Genomic DNA, 24,306 nt, shown 5'->3' on the forward strand with positions numbered 1-24,306 from the left:
TAGATCTTCAATAACTCCACTCTAAACTATTCACTGCACTGCTTGGTTGCTCTACCTAACTCACCTTCAACTTTGCATGCATCCAATCCTTGAACTCTCAACAACATTTTGTTGTCTCTAGATCATCCTTAAATAGTTTCCTTAGAAGCTTGTAGATCTTGATCAACGATCTAGATTCATCATTTTCCACTTTTATCCCTCCAATATTATGATTGGCTAATCTCCTTGCATAGGGACTAATGATCTATAATTAAATGTGTTATTATATCCATAAAAAACTTCTTGATCAAAGAAATACATCTCTAGCTCGATAAAAATGGTTTACACAAGATTATGTGTCATTCCAAACAAATATGTCAAACTATCTTAGTTGACACTAAAGGTTTGTTGACACTCAGCCATTTCTATTATGTATGTTGTCACTCAACTTCAACTTTACTCGACATACATTGTAATGTACTTGATCTCTATTATACTCAGCATATGTATACACTCAGAAAATATACTATCTCCTGACCAACTTGGATAATGCTAGAGTACTCAGTGACCTCTGACTTGCTCGACAGTAACTACTTCTTGACACTAACTGAAATATGTACAAGCCTTCATTACATTACTTGACTTGTATAGGATGACTCAATCATAGTGATGCCTGACCAATCTTGCCTTGTGAATGACTAAGTGTTTTGCACTAACTAATAATACCATGATTGTCTTGAGGGTCAACAATCTCCCCCTTTGACATTAGAGGAAAAAAAAATTTGTCATGATCTAAACTTTACATTTGAAAACTAAAACATAAGTACTTCCCCTTAGGATATACTCCATAACTGTAGCTCGGTCTACACACAATCTTGTACACTTGCATTTTTCAATTTTTGTACAAAATCTTTTAATATCATACATCTCTGAGTATTAAAATGATTGACTTCTTATTACTCCAAAAATATGCACAACAATTTTTTGTCAAAAATTCATACAATACATGCATGATTAGATGCTTATGTTATTATTGTCATACATTTGTGGATCGTGTAGATGATCATGCATCGTTCATTCATTCCCCCTTGTTTTTGTCATGGTTGTACTAACTTGCAACTAGGTACCAAGGAGTACAATGGTTTTTAGGATTGCAAAATAATTGTCATGGTGTTGTCCCAATTATTCTTCAGTCCATCAAGAATTTATCTTTGAATTTACAATGTAGCACCAAGATTTATCATGTTGTTTGCAATAGACAACTGTTGATTACTTTGAATTAATTTTTTAGCAATCTTTAGATGTTTCTACATGACTACCAAATGTGGAATCAACAAGACTTGAATTGTAAGTAACTCGGCTCTTATTTTACTCTCCTCTTGCATAAGCTCAGATGGCTTGCCTTGTAAAAATATCAAACTTGAAAACTGAACTAAACTTGAACTTGCATCCAAGGTCAATGTGTTGCCATCTTCTACAAATCATCATTGATTTTGTCTATCTGATCTCTTATTTCTTTGATGAAGGATGGGACATGAAATGACTTTGCAAACAATGAATTAATATCACAAACTATTTTTTCTACATCATTATCTTGAGTATAAAGTTCAACCATCTTAATGGCTATCTTGCAAGAAACTTTCTCCATGACCTTGTTGTCATCCTTTCTCTCAGCTCTCTCCATCAAATTTTATTGAATATCAATGTCATACTCATTAATCTTCTCCACAAATTTCACCAATTTTTTAATGATGGGAGCTCTCTCATCTAAGTCATCAAAAACTCCAGTATCAAGAAAAATATCCTTGATGTCATTAAAAACTTGTTTATGTTGATGTTATCTTCTCATTTCAGCTTGCTCAGCCTTCATAGCATATAATTCACTTAAAAGACTCATTTGTTCCTCATTCAATTTTGTTCTATCACAACCAGGTATAAAAATATCCTAATCTAAGTCAATAGGTTTACCTCTTATGACCTGGGGTGAGTGTCTTACCTTTTTCTTCATTTTTTTTTCTCTTAGATTCTGGTGTGCTTGAGCTCAGCATAGTCATTTTCAAACCTTGGGTTTGAACTACCAGATTGATCTTGTGTGGATCTTGAGTCACATCTATCCTTTTTTGTTTTCCTATCTTCTTCTCTCCTGAGTTTCTCTCTACACTTGGTTGTGGTTTAGACACATCTACTTTATCTTTCACAACAACCATTTTATGTTCACTCGAGGAACTTCAATTACCAACCTCTTTTTCTCCCTTTGGCTGAGGTTCTAAGGTGATTATCTCATTGACTATAGTTGACTAGTCTTCTTGATTATTAAGACTCTTCTATCCATTTTCACCTTCTATACTTTCAATTCCCTTAGTGGCATAATTTATCTTTACTGTCTCAGGTTGATTTCTTGCATCTATACCTAGCATGCCCTACTTCCTAGTATTCTAATTTATGCATCATCCTTGCTAACATCTAGATTAACTATAAATATAGGGAAGGTTGAGGTATCTAGTGTTGCGTCAACTACTTGTGCACATACCTACGTGTCTAGATTTGGATAATCCTTAACTTAGACTAACACACGATTTGGATTAAGAAATACCTCTATTGTAGGCATTTGAATAAGAGTCTCATCCTTTAGGTCTTGTTCGGCCAGTTCACTCACTTCTTTTTTATTATCCACAGGTTCGTCTTCAATAGTGATTGTTTCTTGTTGTTCACTCTCCTAGACCTTTCTCTATATTTCTTACTCCAGACTCAACATCGTCATAGTAGTTGTCTTGGTTATACAACTCAACTTGTTTAGGCTCCCTATATTTGGCATCATCATTCTTATCATCCTCAAGAATTAAGCCATAGATATGCTATATCATTCTTCTTTTCTACACAATATCCTCTATTTTATTCTTCACCATCAAGAATGCTTTCGTCTTAGGCACAAATATGTTCCTATACTTCTCCATTGCTTTAGTAATTTTCTTCTTAGTCAATTTAGGCATTATTTGAGCTAATATGGCCTCTCTAATCTTTCTCTCAACCATTAGTGCATATTGTCAATTCTCATCAATATTATACAACTCATTTGGAACACTATTTCCAATCTCTAATGGTGTACTATTAAATTTTTCCATCATATCAACTAGAGCATCTTCAATCTTTTTTCTATCTCTTTTTCTCAACTTTTCATACTTTACAAATTTAAAAAATGATAAACTAGAACCACTTCTAATATGTACAATATGAGAAGCATCATTTGTGCTTTTACATGGTATAAAATGGACCATTTTACTAAATCTATCCACTACTGTAAAAACACTATCAAAACCTTTCTTTGTTCTAGGTAACCCCATGACAAAATCTATTGATATTGATTCCCAAGGTCCTATGGGGATTGGTAAGGGTTGATATAACCCCTGATATGTTAAAATACCTTAGCTTGTTGATAGATGGTGCAAGTCTCTATAAACTTCTTTACCTCATTGTTTTTTTTTGGCCAAAAGTAACTTCTTTTCACCATGTCTAATGTCTTGTCAATGCCAAAGTGTCCTCCTAGACCATCATAGTGTTTCTCCCTTATGATATTTTTCCTCATTGAGAATTTGGGAATACATAGTTGAGCTCCTTTGAATAGGAGTCCATTTTGAATAAGGTATTCATAAAAATCAGTATGGTATCTTCCAACCATCTCTGTAAAAACTTGAAAGATCTTTTCAAAATCATGATCATCAACATATAAATGCTTAAGGGAATCAATTCCCACACTTTGAAGTTGTAACTCCTCAACTAGACCAATTCTCCTACTAAGGGCATCAACAATCTTGTTTGCAACACCTTTCTTGTGTCTAATATTGAAAGTATAAGCCTCCAACTACTCTATCCATTTCAAATGTCTGAAAGATAGCTTTTCCTGAGAATTGGAGAAACTCAATGCATGGTTATCAATGTATACTAAAAATTCCTTTGCGATTAGATAGTGCCTCCATTTCTTGAGGTCTTGAACCATGGCATAAAGTCCCAAGTCATAATTTGAGAACTTCTTTTTAGCATCATTTAGTTTCTCAAAGAAGAAAGCAACGTTCTTACCTTACTGACTTAGGATTGCACCTATGGCCAAATTACTTGCATCTATCTCCACAGTGAAGACCTTATTGAAAACAGGTAGAACCAAGATGGGGTATTGAGAGACTCTATTTTTCAAGTACTAGAATACATCATTGGCTTCCTTAGTCCAACAAAAAAATTTCTTCTTACCTCCTGTTGGTGTTTTAAAAATTACTAAAACTACTAAGCGACAAAATGCTTAATACCAGGATGACAGTACATACACAATCTAAAGAGTAGCCTATTCTTATTAACAATTGCATATGTAAGGCATTTGGACCCAACTTCAACAAAACCACAGATGGTTTTCTACTCTTTTGGCTCTGCAAAACTAGGGTGGGTGTACCCAGGGATGGTTCAAAACTGGAACAACTGTATGAGGATTATTCTTAATTTCATTCTGATTCTCATTTCAAGATCCTCAAAAATATACATAATTCTTACTAACTTGGTAAACACATCCCATAAACAGATATGGCCAAGAATTCTTCTATAGATCTGCAGATGTTTTTTACAACAATGGCTAACTGAAGCTAAAACATTCCATGCAAACAAGTGCTGGCCAACTTTGAAGATCTATAGGAAATAAAAGTAAAATTTGATTTGATGATGCATTTGGATAACCATTTATAATATATTTCTCCTTCAGCTGAAATAACTTGATCAGTGCCTAATCCATTGGGGTTCAGAGTCTATAGCAAATTCTTAGATCTAATTTGTTGCTTTGCAACAAATTCTATCAGCAATTCTTATAAGAATTTATCATTCATAATCCTTTTCAATACTTAAGAAATCTTATCACATTCATCAAAGCCTCTCTTTAATCCACTGAATTAACATCAATGATAAATGGATATACAACCTAACTAGATTGCATTCAATTGCACAAGCTTTTACTCATACAACATCAAGGTAGCTAAGTATTTAAAAGGAGACAAAATTCAGAAAGAACTAATATGGGGATAGTTCATAATTTGTATTCATTTCCTTTGAAAATGGTATATCCTTTACAATAGACTCAGAATGGCCTTCAAAAGAAACACAACTCATTCTATATTCAATGTACTCTCAGAGAATTGACAGGAAAAATACATTACAAATTTGCTTTCAAAATTTGGACCAAAAACCAGACTAAGCACAATACTTAGGAGAAATAGAATTTGGACCAATCTTTAGCCTTGGGATCTCACTTAAATAGTGTGAGATGCAACAAGCTTCAGGCTAAAGAAAGTGACAGGAGTCCATTTTTACAAAAAATTGGTAAATTACCCCTTTTCAAAAGAAAACCAAACAAACAAAACAAAACAAATAAAACAGAAGGCAAATGATAGCTGGAGCATAAAATCTTCAATTTTTGTCCTTTTCTCTAACTACTCCCTGTTGGTAGTGCTTTGATTTCTACGATTACTTCGCAAACAAATATTTCTCTTTTAGTGGGTCAATCACATTCCTTAACTGTTGTTAATTCATCCACATTTTTCTGCCACCTGGCATCAGTAATCACCCTTCCTTCTATGATAAACCTATTCACTTCAGTTTCAATCTTGAAAAGGGTATCAATTAGTTCATTGAAAAGACATTCATCAATACCATCTTGGAGAACGGATACCACTTGTGGCAAGTCTATAATGTGATCAAAAGAATTGGACCACTCATCAAAATCTTTTAACTTATCATTGGAATCAATAACAGAAGGAATCAAAGAATATAAACCATTTGTTAGTATTTTCAATTTGCTTTGAATTACTGCCAGCTTCCCTGTGAAGATTTGCAATAATTCTTTCACTTTGTCCATACCCTCCTTCACAGTAATAACTTTATCTAGGAGATCTGGCTTCTTGGCTAACAAGGGTATCAACCTGTCAAAAAATTGCATATATGGTCCCCAATGTTGAAAAATAGGCTCAAGCCATCTAACTGCACCCATGCATACCTGTTCTGTAGATTGTAGACTGATAAATGTATTATAAGTATCTTGAGATATTCTTTTCAGAATGCTGATTCTATGATTTAATACATTCATCAAAGCATTTTTCTTGGTATTATTGTCAACCTGGGAAACTTCTATTTCCACACTAATCACAGGCACTGACACTGTTGTTCCCATAAGTATTCCTTCTGTTTGCACCTCTGCTTCTACAACGTGCCTTCTTTCTTCCTCTTGCCTTGGTGCATGCTCTGCCTCTGCTGCTATCTTGAGCTATTCTTTGAGGGATTTTATTTCTGTTTCCAGAATTTTAATTTTTTCCTCCAACTCCTCTATTCTTTGTTTCTGTACATGGCTCATTTTGAGCTCTTCTTCATATGTTCTCTTAATATCAAGGCATTCATTAAACATTGCAGCTAACTTATCCTCAATTTCATCAACCTTTTCCTCATTCATAAGAGCAAAATGTTTTACCAAACTAGAGATTTCCTTCCTAGTAGTGCTCTTCAATGTCCACACAATCATATTGCCCTGAGTAGTTTATTCTATATCCATCATCTTAGGCTTCTTGGTGTCAGGGGCCACACTCCATACTGCTAGGGTTTTAGTGCCCACATTAAAACCTGACCCTCTTTTAAAGCCTTCACTGCTAGTGGCTTCATAACTGATGGCCTTATCTTGTCTTCTCATTTGGTCCAACACAAAGGATTTCTCAATATCCCAATGTGGTATTAGAATCATGCCACTCCTATGTACTAATTCCCTAGCTTCTGTAGTAGTCATTGTTTCACTTTCAGGGTCATAAGCCAATAGTTTTTCAACTCTTTATTTTTCTCTGGATCTTCTCCTGGCATGAGACTCAATGTGAGTTCATTTTGTTTGATTTTATAGAGAAATTTTTTAAATTCTGATGATTTAATAAAATCATCATCTTCCATGAATTTCTTAGATTGAATGAGCCTATCATCCAACCTTGATGCTGCAATTTGCATGTCAGTAGAAGCTTTTTCTGCTTCAGTAGCCCTTTGGTGAAAATAATTTTGCCTAATATCAGCAAAATACTCACTACTTCTAGACATGAATTGTATAGCTCTGCTTACCACCTTTTCAGGGATGTGCATTGTCTTTTGTCTTTTATTTCCTTGTGGCACCGAGGATGAGGTTGATGGCTGCTCTTCTTCTAAATCAATTTCTAATTGTGTATCTGGTTTAGGGGATTCTCTATTTACAATGGCTTCTTCTCCCTCTGGCTCATGAGGCATTTGTAACATAATATGATCAAAATTCTCAATCATTTTCCTTAGATTATTAGGATATGGAACTTCTGTATAAAAACCCTTAAAATTAGGGTTGGTCCTCTTCAAAGCATTCTCCACTTTCCTTATTTGTTCATATTTCCTCAATAACTCATCTGCCTCCCCTGTTGCTACTATGTTGGCAATTAGGTCCTCTACAGGGATAGGCTTACTTGGAGGCAGAACAAAACTCCTAATGGTCTTAACCTCATTTGCAATATAACTGTCAGGATCATACATCCTATAGGGCCCATTAGCAAATTTATACTGACCTAAATAGTCACTCAATTCCTCAAAAGAATTGTTGCCTATTTCAAAGTTTCCTACCTTAAAGGTTCTACATACAAAAGTAGGCTTATGCAGAGAGGGAGGGATCATTTCTTTATTCATCAATAAGAATTTCCAAAAGAATTCAGTAATGGCCAATCTAGGGGGTAGATATTTAGGCAATAGATGAGGAGGCTATGGGTATGCAAAAACTCTAATTAAAGTAAATTATTTAAACAAAAATATGCTTCCCCAGTTATGATCTAATTTTGTTTTTTCATCTAAGAAAGAGGGCCTAAGTAGAGTCTTCAAAACATTGGGTGCCCTAAAGAAAGTATGATCTAGCTGCCTCATAATAATAGAACTGAACAAATTGAAAAAAATAGGGCATTTGAATAGAAGAAATCTTTATGCCAAATACGAGTCCAGAGTTGCATAGGTAACTCACCAAATTCATTAGAAGTTTGATCAATGAAGTCTCCACTGATGTACCCAATGTTGCTATACAGGATAAGGTGCATCAATAATGAATAATGGTGGAACTTGAAGTCTTTCAGTTCTCCTTTCTTAGTGTCACAAATTTGCATGTGCATACTGTCAATGATTTAGGCCACATAATCATACTCCTTATGATGAAAAGGATCATGTATGTCACATGGCATCAGAAAAAGAGAACCATATACACAATCCTTTGCACCATCACTTCCCAATACTTTGTACAACCCATACACTGTGTTTTTGAAATATTTTTTGAACCTACTCAAAGGTAAAAAGTCTCCCACCTTTTTTGGAATTAACCCTGCCTTCTTAACTTTGTAAGGAATGTGCGGCAGCATGACATTGTTTACAAAATAGGTTTTATTCCTAGCGAATTTTCCTTGTAAGTCTGCAATGTCAATAGGTACATCCATTTGTCCCATCAATCCAAAACCCTCAATAAAAGAAGTTCTGTCTAATGTACCTAATACACTCCCATTATGCTTGTGCAAAGTCCTGGTTACTAGATTGTATGAATTTATTAGGGCCTTCGATAGGTCAATATCAATGAACACTTCTGGAAAAATTAATTTTTCCATATTTCTATTCCATGGGTTACATACTAGCACATTCTCTATTCCATTCTGATAGAAGTACATGAAAAGATCATAACCAGTAATTTTAGGGCATTTAGCATCTCGAACAAAAGCATAAGGTGTTTGAATATATGATCGTTTGCAAAAATTGCATTTGACGACCCTGGAAGGAGTTTTAGCCAGTCTTCTGCATGCTTGCTTTTCATTTATCTCATACTTAAGTTTAGCAGGCTGTAGTGACTTATTGAAAAAGGCAATAGGCTGCTCATATCCTTCTTGATTTTTCTGTAATAAGACTGCAGCTACAGTATGGAATGATGCAAAAGAGAAAATATGCATGGATTTTGCATAATCTGGGGTCCTCAACACTAGAGCATTCTTTATTGCAGTTTTTATATCCTGGAATGCTTGTGAAGGTTCACCATTCCAATCTATAACGGCTCCCTTCTTGAGCATCTTTGAGATGGGTCTATTGATTTCAGCAAAATTGGTAACAAATCTCCTCAAAAAATTGACTTGGCCAAAAAAGTATTGAATTCCTTTCACATTTTTTGGTTTAGGGACTTTTTCAATAGCTACTACCCTTTCAGGATCTATTTTTACCCCATCCTTTGACACTATATGTCCTAATAATTTTCCTTCTGTGACCTCGAATGTGCATTTCTTTGGGTTTAAAGATACTCCATATTCCAGGGCTTTAATAAAGATTTTTTTCAAATGTTTGCAGTGATCTTCAACCTTATTCGAATACGCTGTAAGATCATCTTGGTACAAAACCATAAATTTATCAATATACTCATGAAATGCTACATCCATGGCTCTTTGGAAGGTAGCTCCTGCATTAATCACGCCAAAAGGCATCGTCACATACACATATGTTCCCCATGGGGTTGTGAAGGTTGTCTTGAACTGTTCACTTTCTTTTACTAGAACTTGATTATATCCAGAGAAACCATCCATCATTGACATCAATTCAGAGCCAGTCGCTTGCTGTAACATGGCTTCCATATTAGGTAAGCCATAATTGTCTTTCAGAGATGCAATGTTTAAATTTCTGAAATCAACACAAAGCCTAATATCTCCATTCTTCTTCTTGTCAGGAACCAAGTTTGAAACCCTGGTGGAATGCCTGATTGGTTTGATTATCCCACCATCTCTTAGTTTTGTCAGTTCTTCTTGCATTTTTGGGGCAAGGGTAGGATTGATTGGTCTCTGTTTTTGCCTGAAAGCTCTTACATTTTCCTTCAATGGTATGACATGCTGGAAAAGATCCTCCCTGTAAGCCTTAAGGTCATCATATGACCAAGAAAAAACATGTCTATATTTTCTAAGTAGGTCAATCAATGTTTTCCTGATTTCAACAGGCAGATTTTGGCCAATATAAACCCTTTTAAGAACTTCATCAGTACCCAAGTTTATTTCTTCTAACTCCTAGGATTTGGAGTCATTTACTCTTGATTTTACTCTATCTTGGTTATCAAAAATATTTTCCAAGACTACTAACCCCTTTGGCATCTTATTTGTTTTCAATTGCATTATCTCTTAACCAAAAATGGTTTCCTTCCCATTTATAGTTTCAATCAGTCCACTGCAATCCATCTCCTGACCATGGTACTTGTCTTCATTTAGCAAAAAATGTGTAATATCTTTGTCATCTTCAAAAACCTTCAAATTTTCAATGTTGTCAGGTATGGAAAGTCTATTTTGCACCTCAATCTGGGAGATTCCTACAAATGATATTTCTTTTGGCTTGATTGCTACATTTGCCAATAGATCAGCCATCTTGTTTTGGGTCCCATCTCTCCATGAGATCCCAAATGCATCAAAGAATTCTATCTGATCCTAGACTACATTTCTATATTGTTTCAATCTCCTATTCTTGGATGAGTAGGTTCCTTTGATCTGAGAGATAATTAGTTCAAAATCTCCTATGACACATAATTTCTTAATTTTATGATGTATGGCAACTTTGAGTCCTAGCAGCAATGCTTCATATTCTACAATATTATTAGTGCAGGAAAACTTCAAGGTGAATGAATACCTAAAAGTGTTATTTTCAGGGGACACAAAGACTACACCTATGCCTGCACCCTCTTTAGAACTAGCCCCATCAAAGAACATTGTCCATAATTTTGGTGAATTCATGTAACATTCAACTTCATTTTCGATGATAGCAGGTAAATTTTCAACTTCCTAAATAATTAATTCAACCCTGAAAGAATTAGTCCCAGTATCTAGGAAACAAGTGGTATCTTTGTCAATTTCTTCACCTAAAATGTGGTTAACCCTTGGTTCCCTATTTACCCTGACAACTTTTTCCTCTATATGAAAAGTGGCATAAGTAAGATCACATTGTAGGCTTCCCCCCATGGCAACAGTCCATTTTCTGGAGAGTAACATTTCGTAGTGTGGAGGTATATCTACCACAAGGACAGACATGGTTAATTCCACTTCAGGATATGCAGCCAATTTGAAAGGTAAGGCATTTATAGTACCTATGACTGGGACTTCCCTAGCATCCATCCCTCTACATTTGCCTTGCTTGGTATCCACCTTCAATCCTAAGGCTTCCATTACTTTGAAAGGCATTATAGTGTTGGAAGCTCCTGAGTCTATAATGCAATTTTTTAACGTCTTCCCCTTTATGATTAGACTGAGGAAAAAAGGATCAATATCTTCTATGAATGCCACTTAGGAATCATCTAGAAACATTTGAGGAATCTGGGATATGATACCACTATCCTCTATTACTAATGGGGTCTGTTGGGACATAGTTTGATCTACAATAATATTGTTGTTTGCTATTCCACCCAACCATAACAAAGCCTTATTCTTATGCTCTTCAATTCTAAAAAGTTCAAACAAGGGCACTTTTATAGTAATTTGAGATAACAAGGATATCATATCAATAGGTTCAACCACAGTAAGTTTTACAATAGTACCTAGAATCAGAGTCTTTTGAGTAGTAGGCACCACATTTTGCTTGATAACATCCGGTTTTGACTTCTTTGGTTGCACAACTGGTTTTGTTGCTTCACTTATCTAAAATTGAACCTTCTTCTTTGGTTCCCATTTCTTACCCTTGTCTTCCTTGATCTTAGGCACATCTACATTGACCTTCTTGTTTTGATCATTCATCTTATGAGTGATGTCTTTGATGAATACACTAGATGGCCTTCCTGCATCATTATTTATAGCTCTATTTCTCAAATTATAATTACTATGTACTTGTGAAATCATTTCTGGTGTAATTCTGTCAATTTCCTCCTTGGAGGGCATTCTTAAACTTGTGAGACCTACATCAAAAAATGTACTGCATACCTTATCTATATCATACCCTTCATCATTTGAAAACACTTGCTGATGATGTAGCTGGTAAGCAATTCTCTGGCTAGTAATATCATTTTCAGGCTCTTCTAAATCAGAATCTATCAAATCATCACACATACTCACCATATTGTAGCTTATATCGTCATGGCTTTTCTCTTCAATTTCTTCTTCAGCTTGCCCTCCTTAGGCTTGGGCAAATGACTGAGCAACAACACAATAATCAGTAGAGTGAGGTGATTGGCATATAATGCACCATGGTACATCATCATTCATATTTACAGTATTCCTTTGTAGGGGGTCTGGAGTACCCTTATCCTTCACATTTTGGGTTTGGTTGGGAACTAGTTTACCATCTTTCCACTGAGTGGTGTAAGGGTAATTTTGCATCCTAGGCTGCCTATTGAAATTATTGTTATTCATAGGGGCTCTTTCAGCAACATTTGGCTTATTGAAACTAGTGAGATTCATCTTCTTGAGCATTTCTAAAACTTGGCCTATAGTAGGTTCTTCGGGCTTTTTTCCTATAGGAGTTTTGTCACCCTCCCTTTTATTGTTGTTCTTAGGATTAAAAAGCTTAGGATCATCCCTCCTACCTAGTTTTCCAGATGCCTTCCTATTATTCTCTATATTTATTACAACTTTATAGGCATCTCTTAAAGTTTTAGGATCCTTATCCCTCAATTGATAAGCCATTTTGCTATCAAAAGCATTGAAATAGGTTGTGAGACAGACGTCTTCATTTAACCTCATAGCTTGGAAAAGTTTGTACATACCTTTTTGGAATCTCACATTGAAATCAAATGTGGACTCATTTGGATTCTTCTTGATATTGTTGAACTCGTTCAACATGAATCTTGCATTAGTGTTGTCCCCATATTGCTCCTTGAACAATTTCTCCAAATCACTCCATGAGGTAATACTGTCATCAGGAAACCTCCTAAACCAATCCCTTGCATCCTTTGTTAGTGAATGCACAAATAATTTCATTACCATGTCTTCATGTTCAACTTCATAATCATTCAACATGTCAATGAAAATCCTTAAATGTTCTTCACCAGTAACAACATTATTTCCAGAAAACTTAACCACTTTATCTCTTAAATAAAATGATATGGGATGTGGGGCACCAAGAATACCAGCAAATGATATCTGTCTATACTTTTCTAGGTATATAGGTTTCTTTTGGAAACTTGGAACATTTGAGGTACTAGCTATATTAGCTTGACTTAGGGGAGCAGCTTGGGACTGTTGTGGTGGGACAAATGAGACTTGGGTGCCAATAGTGGAAGATGAGGTAGGAGCAGATTGGGGTACTCCCTGATTTGAAATTGTGGGACCACTAACTAGTGCAGGATTTGTAGGTGGGATAGACAAATTGGGCCATGAAGCCAATGTAGAATTAGACTTTATGAATTGGATTTTCCTTCTAGTTTCTGCAGCTTGAGCTTCATTCTCAACCTTCTCAAGTTCTTTTGCAAGATCTTCCCTCTCTTTTCAAGCCTTCTCAAGATCTAGATCTAATTTTGACATGGAAGGTTGTATAGGTTTGCTTGGTATAGCTTGAGGCTCATTTATTTGGATTCCTATAGCCTTGCCTTTTCCTTTATCTGGAGCTTTTGCAATGGGCTCTACAGGATCAACTTGAACAGGTTTATAGACTTGAACTTGAGCAATAATTGGTTCTTGCCTTTGATTTAGGCGTTTCTCCTGTTCTTGAACTTTAGCTCTCAGATTATCAACATCTCCAAAAACATCCTTATGGAGAGTTGTGGTATTCTCTTCTAATTTTTTATTTTTCTCTTTCAAAGCAGCCATCCTTCTTAGCAAAGCATCTCTTTCTATTATGGCATCTAAGGTGGCTTACTCCTTCTCCTTTTCAAGACGAATGCGTTTAGCTTCTTCCTTAGCAATCCATTTCTTCAAAAATTCTATTTCAGAGTACACTTCTTTAGGATCTGCAGAAGTTGCCTTGGAATTAGCAGGGTCATCCAGATCTATAAGGTTTGGTTCTACATATGGGGTTACTCTGGGATTAAAAGGATTATCAAATGAACTCTTAAATCCTAGCCTATAATTCATATCTGCTACAGGATCTGGTCTTAACGAAGTAATTCCCATAGTAGACACGTCCTTGTCTTGAAAAACTCTCTCATCTGGTAATGGGGTACTGAATATGCCTCCTAAGAGTGTTGTAGTTTCAGATTCAGAGCTAAGTGAAGAAGACTCTCTTCCTATTACTGGTTGATAATGGGAATTGACGGATGCACTACCTCTGGGTTTCCAAGTAGGATTTGGATCTGTCTTTTTCTTATTTTGGTTCTTCCTACCACCTTGGGGTAAATCAGTATACATTGATACATTGGGATTGGCTCTCATGTAAGCTCTTGTGTTTTTTCTCTTGTTAGCCATATTCACCTTTTTGTTACAATAAGCACTAGCTTCAAAACCTTGACTGAGTCACCACCCTATTTTGGGAAAATATATAATAACGCTTTTGTTGACTAAAAGAAAACAATACACAAGTGGAGAAAAAAAAATATATGGCACAGAGAGACCAATCACTGATGTCGTAATACTGCAACTCTTGCTTGTTAGATAAGACACTTGGATAGGCTGGATACGTCAGTGTGTAGCAATGGTACTTGGGCTCTATCTTCTTTAAAATTCTCAAGGTTTGACACTAAAAGATTCCCTTATAACCACGAGTAAAACTTAGATCACATGACATGCACATACACAGTAAGACCAAAGAAATTGCAGTACTTTTCACAGATGTGTTGGACAACTCCCCAGCAGAGTCGCCATTTTGTTGGTGTTTTAAAAAGTACTAAAACTACTAAGCGACAAAATGCTTAATACCAGGATGATAGTACATACACAATCTAAAGACTAGCCTATTCTTATTAAAAATTGCATATGTAAGGTATTTGGACCCAACTTAAACAAAACCACCAATGGTTTTCTACTCTTTTGGCTCTGCAAAACCAGGGTGGGTGTACCCAGGGATGGTTCAAAACTGGAACAACTGTGTGAGGATTATTCTTAATTTCATTCTAATTCTCATTTCAAGATCCTCAAAAATATACATAATTCTTACTAACTTGGTAAACACATCCCATAAATAGATATGGCCAAGAATTCTTCTATAGATCTGCAGATGTTTTTTACAACAATGGCTAACTGAAGCTAAAACATTCCATATAGACAAGTGCTGGCCAACTTTGAAGATCTACAAGAAATAAAAGTAAAATTTGATTTGATGATGCATTTGAATAACCATTTATAATATATTTCTCCTTCAACTGAAATAACTTGATCAGTGCCTAATCCATTGGGGTTCAGAGTCTATAGAAAATTCTTAGATCTAATTTGTTGCTTTGCAAAAAATTCTATCAGCAATTCTTATTAGAATTTATCATTCAAAATCCTTTTCAATACTTACGAAATCTTATCACATTCATCAAAGCCTCTCTTTAATCCATTGAATTAACAACAATGATAAATGGATATACAACCTAACTAGATTGCATTCATTTGCACAAGCTTTTACTCATACAACATCAAGGTAGCTAAGTATTTAAAAGGAGACAAAATTTAGAAAGAACTAATATGGGGACAGTTCATAATTTGTATTCATTTCCTTTGAAAATGGTATATCCTTTGCAATAGAATTAGAATGGCCTTCATAAAGAAACACAGCTCATTCTATATTTAATGTACTCTCAGAGAATTGACAGGAAAAATACATTACAAATTTGCTTTCAAAATTTGGACCAAAAACCAGACTAAGCACAATACTTAGAAGAAATAGAATTCAGGACATTCTTTAGCCTTGGGATCTCACTTAAATAGTGTGAGATGTAACAAGCTTCAGGCTAAAGAAAGTGACAGGAGTCCATTTTTACAAAAATTTGGTAAATTACCCCTTTTCAAAAGAAAACCAAACAAACAAAACAAAACAAATAGAATAGAAGGCAGATGACAACTGGAGCATAAAATCTTCAATTTTTGTCCTTTTCTCTAACTACTCCCTGTTGGTAGTGCTTTGATTTCTATGATTGCTTCCCAGACAAATATTTCTCTTTTAGTGGGCCAATCACATTCCTTAACTGTTGTTAATTCATCCACATTTTTTTGCCACCTAGCATCAGTAATCACCCTTCCTTCTATGATAAACCTATTCACTTCAGTTTCAATCTTGAAAAGGGTATCAATTAGTTCATTGAAAAGACATTCATCAATACCATCTTGGAGAACGGATACCACTTGTGGCAAGTCTATAATGTGATCAAAAGAATTGGACCACTCATCAAAATCTTTTAACTTATCATTGGAATAAATAACAGAAGGAATCAAAGAATATAAACCATTTGTTAGTATTTTCAATTTGCTTTGAATTACTGCTAGCTTCCCTGTGAAGATTTGCAATAATTCTTTCACTTTGTCCATACCCGCCTTCACAGTAATAACTTTATCTGGGAGATTTGGCTTCTTGGCTAACAAGGGTATCAACCTGTCAAAAAATTGCATATATGGTTCCCACTATTGAAAAATAGGCTTAAGCCATCTAACTGCAACCATGCATACCTGTTCTACAGATTGTAGACTGATGAATGTATTATAAGTATCTTGAGATATTCTTTTCAGAATGCTGATTCTATGATTTAATACATTCATCAAAGCATTTTTCTTGGTATTATTATCAACCTGAGAAACTTCTATTTCCACAGTAATCACAGGCACTGACACTGTTGTTCCCATAAGTATTCCTTCTGTTTGGGCCTCTGCTTCTACTACGTGCCTTCTTTCTTCCTCTTGCCTTGGTGCATGCTCTGCCTTTGCTGCTATCTTGAGTTGTTTCTGTACATGGCTCATTTTGAGCTCTTCTTCATATGTTCTCCTAATATCAAGGCATTCATTAAACATTGCAGCTAACTTATCCTCAATTTCATCAACCTTTTCCTCATTCATAAGAGCAAAATGTTTTACCAAACTGGAGATTTCCTTCCCAGTAGTGCTCTCCAATGTCCATATAATCATATTGCCCTGAGTAGTTTCTTCTATATCCATCATCTTAGGCTTCTTGGTGTCAGGGGCCACACTCCATACTGCTAGGGTTTTAGTGTCCACATTAAAACCTGACCCTCTTTTAAAGCCTTCACTGCTAGTGGCTTCATAACTAATGGCCTTATCTTGTCTTCTCATTTGGTCCAACACAAAGGCTTTCTCAATATCTTAATGTGGTATTAGAATCATGCCACTCCTATGTACTAATTCCCTAGCTTCTGCAGTAGTCATTGTTTCACTTTCAGGGTCATAAGCCAATAGTTTTTCAACTAACTCTTTATTTTTCTCTAGATCTTCTCCTGGCATGAGACTCAATGTGAGTTCATTTTTTTTGATTTTATAGAGAAAACCTTTAAATTCTGATGATTTAATAAAATCATCATCTTCCATGAATTTCTCAGATTGAATGAGCCTATCATCCAACCTTGATGCTGCAATTTGCATGTCAATAGAAGCTTTTCCTGCTTCAGTAGCCCTTTGGTGAAAATAATTTTTCCTAATATCAGCAAAATACTCACTACTTCTAGACATGACTTGTATAGCTCTGCTTACCACCTTTTCAGGGATGTGCATTGTCTTTTGTCTTTTATTTCCTTGTGGCACCCAGGCTGAGGTTGATGGCTGCTCTTCTTCTAAATCAATTTCTAATTGTGTATCTGGTTTAGGGGATTCTCTATTTACAATGGCTTCTTCTCCCTTTGTCTCATGAGGCATTTGTAACATAATATGATCAAAATTCTCAATCATTTTCCTTAGATTATTGGGATATGGAACTTCTGTATAAAAACACTTAAAATCAGGGTTGGTCCTCTTCAAAGCATTCTCCACTTTCCTTATTTCTTCATATTTTCTCAATAACTCATCTGCCTCCCCTGTTGCTACTATGTTGGCAATCAGATCCTCTACAGGGATAGGCTTCCTTGGAGGCAGAACAAAACCCCTAATGGTGTTAACCTCGTTTGCAATATAACTGTCAAGATCATATATCCTATAGGGCCCAGTAGCAAATTTATACTGACCTAAATAGTCACTCAATTTCTCAAAATAATTCTTGCCTATTTCAAAGTCTCCCACCTTAAAGGTTCTACATAAAAAAGTAGGCTTATGCAGAGAGGGAGGGATCATTTCTTTATTCATCAATAAGAATTGCCAGAAGAATTCAATAATGGCCAATCGAGTGGGTAGATATTTAGGCAATAGATGAGGAGGCTGTGGGCATGCAAAAACTCTGATTAAAGTACATTCTTTAAACAAAAATATGCTTCCCCAGTTATGATCTAATTTTGTTTTTTCATCTAAGAAAGAGGGCCTAAGCAGAGTCTTCAAAACATTGGGTGCCCTAAAGAAAGTATGATCTAGCTGCCTCATAATAAAAGAACTGAACAAATTGAAAAAAACTAGGGCATTTGAATAGAAGAAACCTTTATGCCAAAAATGAGTCCAGAGTTGCACAGGTAACTCACCAAATTCATCAGAAGTTTGATCAATGAAGTCTCCACTGATGTACCCAATGTTGCTATACAGGATAAGGTGCATCAATAATGAATAATGGTGGAACTTGAAGTCTTTCAGTTCTCCTTTCTTAGTGTCACAAATCTTCATGTGCATACTATCAATGAGAAAGGCCACATAATCATACTTCTTATGATGAAAAGGATCCTGTATGTCACATGCCATCAAAAAAAGAGAACCATATACACAATCCTCTGCACCATCACTTCCCAATACTTTGTGCAACCCATACACTGTGTTTTTGAAATAATTTTTGAACCTACTCAAAGGTAAAAAGTCTCCCACCTTTTTTGGAATTAACCCTGCCTTCTTAACTTTGTAAGGAATGTGTGGTAGCATGACATTGTTTACAAAATAGGTTTTATTCCTAGCAAATTTTTCTTGTAAGTCTGCAATGTCAATAGGTACATCCATTTGTCCCATCAATCCAAAAGCCTCAATAAAAGAAGTTCTATCTAATGTACATAATGCACTCCCATTATGCCTATGGAAAGTCCTGGTTACTAGATTGTACGAATATATTAGGGCCTTCAACAGGTCAACATCAACGAACACTTCTAGAAAAATTAATTTTGCCATATTTCTATTCCATGGGTTACATACTGGCACATTCTCTATTCTATTTTGATAAAAGTACATGAAAAGATTATAACCAGTAATTTTAGGGCATTCAGCATCTCGAACAAAAGCATAAGGGTCTCTGAATATGTAATGTCCCCATTTTAGTAGTTGACCAAGTGTGTGTGCATTAGCGTTGTTCTACATGGTCCTGAGGGGTAATGAAGGGTTTAATGGGATCCTGGAGTGTTTTGGCCTAGTCATTTCTAGTTTGGGCCAAAACGAAGTTGATTTACTCAGTTTCAGGCATACTTACTATTTTTCGTAAGTCAACAGGATAGAGTGCAGGTCAATTTTGGTTATTGGATTCGATACTCCTCGGTGGGAGCTTTTTGATGAGCCATCATTCGCATTATTCAGAGTCTGATTGCTAATACATTTTAATGCCTGAAGTTTTATTAAAGTAACATCTAATTTAATTGTAAAATATTAAAGTGTTACTTTAATATTTATTTTATGGTGATGTGTACCCAAGGGAGAAATAAGGGGTATTTTAATATATGTTTTATATATTACACATCTTTTATCCCACATTGCCCATATGAGTTGAGCGGACCCTTGGAAATAGAATAAAAGGAAGCATTTGTGGCTTCACTAGGCAGGTTGAATATGAGAAGAAATTGGTGTGTGAGTTGCATCTCTATTCTTGGCATTTGAGGATGTTTATCCTATCTTGTAACATTCTAGACGTCATTCCCTTGGGGTTTGGCCTTTGGAATTCTTTGTTATCGGCTTCATTATCAGGCAGTTTAGTTGCATTTCCGGCTACAGGCAGATTTGGTGTTTTGCTCATATCTTCTTCACTACTTGTTTGACGCTTATGCCGCTTGGAGGGAATGATATTATGAAGGTAGTGGACTGATTGAAGGACAAAATATTGTAGCAGCAAGTTCATAAGCATGGGTTGGAGTATTATGTCAATACTGCTGAAGTAATTAATGAGTTGATAAATCTGCCATGTATTTGGTTTTATGAATTTTGAAAATAACATTTTATTAGCAGCAATTCATTTCCACTTTGCATATCATTGTAGTTTCTTTCTTGTTTATGTTGTATGATACCAATTCCATGCATGAAACACAATAAACAATAAACGTTTGATTTTCGGAGTTATAAGGGGTTTAAAACATTAAATGGAGAAATAAGAAGTTGAATGCAAACTGTTTGACATAATTCATTTCAGCAATTTGGTTTAGTTTTTTGGGACATCCAAGGGTGTCCATTATAGTGGTATCAGAGCTATAAGTCCTGCCATCTTGTGGAGGTCTTATAGGGAATTTGGAACAGCCGGATAAAGGGAAAAAGTGTTTGATGAAATGTTAAAACACTAAAATCAGAAATAAATAAAAAACACAGGCTAAGCATTTATGTTTGAGCATGCGACAGGGGTCTTATAATTTCCGCAATACCAGAGCAAGACAAAATAGGATTTCAGACTTGCAAAGAAAATAGTCTAGTACATCCGTGTAGGTGGACATTGAATCCAACCATACAGACACATAGGAGATATTCTTTGATCAGGACAATAATATGGGTGATCGAGATGACAGGAATACAGGATTAGGCGAAGGCGGAAATGTTGGTCCAGATCAGGGGGAGGTACTGTTCAGACAGTTACCGGATACATTAGAGCAGGGGCAGCGTATGCAGAAGGAGCAGAATAGGCGAATGGACATGATGTTGCAGCTCATGGCTAGACAGATGGGTGTCAATATTAATCCAGGTGATGCCAACAACAGAAACAATAACAATGAGGGAAACCATAACAATGGGGGAAACAATAACCATGAAGGCCAAGGCAACAACAATGGTCCTGAGAATAACATTAATGGTAATAATGGACATGGCAACAATGAGAATGAGGATGATAACTTTAGACATGTTGCACGCCCAATGCGGACTGCGAGCTCGAGACCTCTTCTACCCACTTTCCCATCCAGAGATCCGGTTCAACCAATAAACGAACCACAGATTACCGAGTTATAGGATCAGTTTAGGAGGGACTGGGAAGCTAGTGGACTGGAGTTTCAGGTGGATATTTCTCTTAGAGATTATATGAACTTGAGGATGAGACACATGCCTAAATCAGGAGGGAGGAATCAAAACTTTGAGCTAAGGAAGAAAGTTGGAAAACTTTTTTTACCTTATTATGATGCTTCAGGGAAGATGTCTGCACGAGCTTGGGTGCAAAAGGTAGATACATACTTGTAGCTAAATATTATGCCTAAGGAGGAGGCTATCAAGTATACAGCTATGCACTTGGATGGCGTTGCACATGAATGGTGGCATCATGGCATGGTGACTTTGGGGCATAATTAGATTACATCCTATGAGAAATTCATCGAAACATTGATTGGGAGATTTGACACTAAGGATCTTGAGTTACATTTCAAGGAGCTAGCATAGTTAAAATAGTCAAGTTCTGTGGATGCTTACATTATCGAGTTTCAGCGCTTGTCTGTACTTGTTACTGATATCTCTCCTAGGAGATTGGTGGTGTTATTTTGTGATGGTCTTGCTGATCCATTACGAGGTTGGGTGAAGGGACATGATCCACTCACCTTAGCTGAAGCAACTAAAAAGGCACGAGATTTAGCCCCTTCGGTATACAAAGGAAAAAACCATTCAATAGATTCTTCCTACCGCAAGGACAAAGACAAAAAATCGTTTCAGAAAGAGTATAGCAAACCCAAAGAAGGATCAAAAGGACTAGACAATAAAACCTTGAATGAACTTCAAAAGAAGAAGCTGTGCTTCCATTGTAGAGAGCCTTAAGACTTATCTCATAAATGTTCTCTCAAGGCTAAGGCAAATCAAATGGAGTATTTTTTAGCAGAAGAGTCAGAGTCAGAAGGGGAGGATCAGCACTCTGATTTAGATGAGGGTAACACTATAGAGGAGAGCAACATTCCTAAGGATGATAGATCGTTGGCACACTTGACAGGGGCCCAAAAGGAAATCACATTTAAGGTCAGGGGTACTATCCAGAGGTAGAAAGTGATATCTCTTATTGACACTGGGGCTACACATAACTTCATAGATGCACAGTTGGTAGCCAGGAGAGGGTTATAGACAGAGGAGCATGATGGGTTTAGAGTCATGGTGGCTAACGGTGATAAGTTATTATGCACTCGAAAGATATCTAATCTTCGCATCAGGTTTGGAGATGGCTACGAGTTGGTGGATGAGTTCTATGTTGTGGACATGGAAGATTATAATGTCATCCTCGACATGACATGGATGGCTTCACTAGTTGAGTTCAAACTCAATCTACCGAAATTGGAGATGAGATTCCAGCATGAGGGTAGAACTGTGGTACTTAGAGGACTTTCAGATGGAGGTTGCAGAGTAATGTCCTTGAGGAGAATGCAAAGACTTTTTTGTCATGATGACATAGAGTGGGTGGCAGAATGCTACATTATGCCAACTTCACTAGAGCCACAAGAAAAGAGTCATCCACCAGATATCCAGAAGATACTTGATAGACACGCTAAAGTATTTAGCGATATTCCTCATGGGGTTCCTCCTGACAGAGGGATGGAACATGTTATTGAGCTCGAGGAGGGAGCCAAACCAGTTATGATTACTCCCTATCGTCATCCTAAGAAACACAAGGATGAGATAGAGAAGGTGATTAAGGATTTTTTGGAGATGGGGCATATCAGGCCCAGTAAGAGCCCCTTTGCTTCAGCAGTAGTATTGGTAAAGAAGAAGGATGGGACAATGTGCATGTGCATCGATTACAAGGCACTGAATAAAAAAACAATTAAAAATATATATCCCATTCCTAGGATTGATGAGTTGATTGATGAGTTGATTGATGAGTTGCATGGGGCATGCTTCTTCACCAAAATTGATTTGCGATCCGGATACCATCAGATCAAGATGAGAGCAAAGGACATTGAGAAAATAGCCTTCCGATGTCACTATGGCCACTTTGAGTTCATGGTTATGCCATTTGGTCTAACCAATGCACCTGCTACATTTCAAAGTTGTATGAACCAGGTATTCAGGAAGCAGCTGTGGAGATTTGTCTTGATCTTCTTTGATGACATCTTGGTCTTCAGTAAGACCTGGGAGGAGCACTTACATCATCTTGAGGAGGTGTTATCTATTCTAGAGAGAGAGTCATTGTATGCCAAGGAATCTAAATGTGAGTTTGGCATGACTGAGCTCCTTTACCTTGGGCATATCATTAGTGTAGATGGCATTCAGGTTGATCTCGAAAAGATTAGAGCTATTGTAGAGTGGCCTACTCCCACAAACCTTACACAGCTTAAGGGATTCTTTGGTTTATGTGGTTTTTATAGGAGGTTTGTTAAGGGATTCTCACTGATTGCTACACCCTTGACAGATCTTACTAGGAAAGGAGCCTTTGTGTGGACAGGGGCAGCATGGAGGTGTTTTGAGCATTTCAAGCAGGTAATGTCTTCATGTCCAGTTCTAGCTCTATCAGATGTCATGAAGCCTTTTGAGCTTCATTGTGATGCATCAGGTGATGGGATTGGAGCAGTATTGATGTAGGAGAAGCATCCCATTGCATTCAAGAGTAGGAAGCTCCGGGGAGTTGCAAAAAATTATTCTATCTATGACCAGGAGATGTTGGCCATAATGCATGCATTGGCCAAATTTTGATCATATTTGGTAGGTGAACATTTTGTGATCAAAGACTGATCACAACAGTATTAAATACTTCATGAACCAGCATGATCTTAATGAACGGCAACAAAAATGGGTGACTAAATTGCAAGCTTATGACTTTGACATAGAGTTTGTCAAAGGTAAGAAAAATGTGGTGGCTGATGCCTTATCTCGGAGACCTCACTTATGTGCTCTAGCAGAGATTTTAGGAGATTGGAGAGATCGGATTATAGCAGAGTATGTCGGAGATGCTTGGGCTTTTGGATTGATTTCAGGTACCATATAGGATGATCGCTATGAGGTGATAGATGGATTGATCAGAGTTCAGGACAGGGTTTATTTAATTCCATCATCACATTTGAGAGAGGTGATACTGAAGGCATTTCATGATGCACCCACAGCTAGACATCCGGGGGTCTTCAAGACCTACAGGCAGATCTGAGAGCGGTTTTCATGGAAAGGGCTCAAGGATGATGTTCAGAGGTATGTCAGGGTGTGTGTGGTT

This window comes from Cupressus sempervirens, chromosome 2 (assembly GCF_028749045.1).
Source record: "Cupressus sempervirens isolate cs-2001-9-10 chromosome 2, ASM2874904v1, whole genome shotgun sequence".
Lineage (NCBI taxonomy): Eukaryota > Viridiplantae > Streptophyta > Pinopsida > Cupressales > Cupressaceae > Cupressus > Cupressus sempervirens.